This window comes from Tupaia chinensis, unplaced genomic scaffold (genome assembly GCF_000334495.1).
Source record: "Tupaia chinensis unplaced genomic scaffold, TupChi_1.0 Scaffold000222_1, whole genome shotgun sequence".
Lineage (NCBI taxonomy): Eukaryota > Metazoa > Chordata > Mammalia > Scandentia > Tupaiidae > Tupaia > Tupaia belangeri.
This window is the reverse complement of record NW_006159697.1, coordinates 4,186,232-4,189,639: the sequence shown is the minus strand read 5'-3', so window position 1 is coordinate 4,189,639 and position 3,408 is coordinate 4,186,232. Positions and strand designations below refer to the sequence as shown.

Genomic DNA, 3,408 nt, shown 5'->3' with positions numbered 1-3,408 from the left:
CTGTGAGAGTCTAGCACCTTAACCACCATGCCACCTGCTGGCCCCAGCACGTAACATTTTCATTAACAAAAACATGCCTTTTTACCACATAGCTGAGAGAATGTATACAGAACAAATGTCAATACATAACACACAATTTCTCCTTCCTCCTAATTTGCTTAAATATTTTGTTTAAGCACTAGAAAACATTAGAATCTTGTGTTGGTTATAAAAAAATGTTTTTCCTCAAGAAAACAGCCCAGGCTATCATCTTCATTTTTATATTCCTATTGCTCTGAGGATGTCAGGCCCGTGTCAGACCCTAGCAAGGAGTGAGTAAAAATGTTTGCAGACACTTGGATCACCATTCCACCCCCATATGAGGTTGTATGTGTGTATATACATACACACACACACACACACACACACACACACATATTTATTTATTTTACTCCTTAAGTAGGAAAACAGCATCCATGCATGTATGGCTAATTTGGGGAAGAAAAATATTCAAAGAACACTTCACCTGGTGGTGGTAAACACATCCTTTTGTTTTAAATGCACTTCCCTGAAATAATCGTTGAGGTAGGCACTGTACATTTTTACTAGGTCATCTTTTTAAATATCTGGATGCTAGAGGTTTAAAAGGACTACTCAGAGCCAGCAGGTGACAGGTGACGTGGTGATTCAGGGTGTTGGACTCCCACGTGGTTAAGGACCTTTCAAGTCACCGACCTGGCGGCTTGCTTTCTTGCTTTCTCTCTCTCTCTCTTTCTCTGTCCCTCTCTGGTCAAATGAAAATCAATAAGTCAATGAGTCAATAGATACATAAAATGATTGTTTAACAGCAATCATGGTAGTATCCCAGAAGCAACAAATGGGCCAGCCGGTGGCATGGTAGTTAAGGTGCTGGAGTCCCATATGGGTGACCACGGTTCAAGTCCTGGACCTACTGGCTTGAAAAATCACACCTAGTATGTGTGCATGCATGCCCAAAATCCTGAGAGGAGAATGGGGAAGAAGGGATTGCAGTATGGCCATCGTCTCCGGGGATGGCAGGGGGAGTGATTTCTGACTTTTACTCTCTCTTGGGTGAGTACATGTGCCCTACGGCAAAATCCAAACATAAACTAAAAAATAAATAAATAAATAAATAAAGAGGTGCAGGAAATGCTATGTACCAGTCCTTGGGAGGGCGATGGTAAATGTAAGCTGTGATCGAGACCAGCCAGGTCCAATGGGGGGGCCCAGCATGTTTACTGCAGCACCTCTGGCAGGTCTCACCCCACTCAACAAGAGTAGGTCTGTCTCCCTTTGGCTCCTTCCCAGAATGTCAATAGACCGGCACGAAGACACTCAATTGCTTCTTTTATTTCCTTACTGCTCCTGTTTCTACCCTCGGTTAACTCATAGAGATTTTGGTATTAAACTCTCAATAGCACAAGGTAGACTTCATGTTGCTCAATGAGTTTTTTTTCCCCCTCTTTTCCTAAACAAAAGGAAGGTGTGTACCATTTCCACACTACATGGAGAAATCTGTCCATTGCTTCGTGAATGAGCACAAGGGATAAGATACCACAGGGTTGAATTGCTTTCTGGGAAAGAGGAATCAGTTTCTTTAGGTTTTGGTTATAGGGTGCATGCACTCACCAGAAAGACAGAGAGAGACAGAGGGACAGAAAGTGAGATATCACCCCCCAGGGGGGATGGCCATGCCACAATCTCTTCTCCTCCATTCTCCTCTTGGGATCTTGGGCACACACGCACATGCGCCCGGCGTGAGTTTAAGCCACCAGGTCTGGGACGTGAACCGCGGTTGACTAATGGGAGTCCAACGACATAGCCATTAGAGCAATGGCTGGTCCCATTGAAATCCAATCTTCTAAGAAACATCAGGGCATTGTGTGTAGAACAGAAGATTGTCAGCCCACCCAAACCAGAATGTGCTCAAAGTCAGCGGATGCCTTCAGGAGTCAGAGCCCCTAGCACCTCTTCAGTGCGGCCAAGCCACACTCTGTGTGATTCCTACAGCAGGCACACCGGTCTCTTTGAGAGGCCATGTACAATGCCTCCACACTCCTCTTTCCTCTTCCCGCCTCCTTTGTTAGAACGCACCTTTTCTAAAACATCACAACACCCGATTTCCTATTTCAAAAACCAGCCGCAAAGCAACCAGTCAGAGGTGTCTGATAAAATATGCAGAGAAGCAGGTGATCATCCTTATGTGACAGTTGACTAGGATTCCTCTACAAAGACCTGGCGTAGAACAACTGACATGGCGAGAAGAGCAGAACACAAGCAAGTTGCAAAATTCAGACGGAGGGATTTGGGTTTGTCTTCTGTAATGCAAAACCCACCCTGGAATTTCCAGTGCTATGACCACAGTGCTCTAAACGCTAACTTTAGGGACACCTGCCAGTCAGGTGCATTTCTAAGTTAGAAATGCCTTTTTCCCCTTCTCCACCTCATGGGCTGTTTCATAGGTTAGTGTTTTCACATAGGAATAATTTTAAAAAAAAATAGACACAAAGACCTAAATTAAAACACCCAATTCAGGCAGACATTGCATGGGTCCACTCAACATAAAGCAAATTCTGAACTTTATCGTAGAAACCAAAAGACTGGAAAGAGAACAGCAGAGTTCGCATGTGTCTAGACCAGAAACCTGGCAGGAGGGAGTGGACTGAGGGGAGAAGGGACCCAGGAAAAAAAATAGACAAAATATTGAACAGGCACAAGAATGGACAGTTATTTAAGGGTGATGTGTAGGGTACTATCTTTGACTGCCATGCACTGCATATGTGCTTTGGAAAACCACATGGTATGCTGTAAAAGCGTACAATGATTGAATGTTAATTTGAAAAAAAAAAAAAAAAAGCAACACACAAGGTTGAAAATAACAGATCCTCAGCAGTTTTCACCTAAATGGAGAAAACATTGTCGTCCACCCTTCTTGCTCAGCAGAATTTCCCATCCTTTTCATTTTATATTTTCGAACGTACCAGAAACACACAGCAACATATACATTTCATTGTCATGGCAATTGGTTAAAAACTCTGTTTCTTGCTCTATTTCTTGCTCATTTTAATGCATTCCTTTTTGCCTTGAAAACACATGTCTCTTACGCGTCTCGGCATGTTACCCACAAAATATGCCAGACCACGCCAGTCCACACAAGAGAGTAAATTTTCAGATCTTACCCACATCACGTAACATTTTCCAAACTAAGATGGAACAAAATAAAAAGAAACCCGTCAAGAATAAAGAGCCAAGCTTTCATTTCCATGGACTTAGCCAGCGTCATTTGAACATAAATCCAAGCGGAACGAAACTCGACCAAGAGTGATGTTTCCTTGCATTACGGCACTGCAATCACATAGCAGTGTTTCAAAGACCCAGACACCAGACTCCATGAGGGAATCGGAGAAA

General features: G+C 43.3%; 1 protein-coding gene across 5 annotated transcripts in view; it reads right to left on the bottom strand.

The window, feature by feature from the left end:
- Window positions 1–3,408, bottom strand: part of NLGN4X (neuroligin 4 X-linked) — a 408,403-nt gene that overhangs the window by 145,684 nt on the left and 259,311 nt on the right. The gene's annotated exons all lie outside the window — the stretch shown is intronic.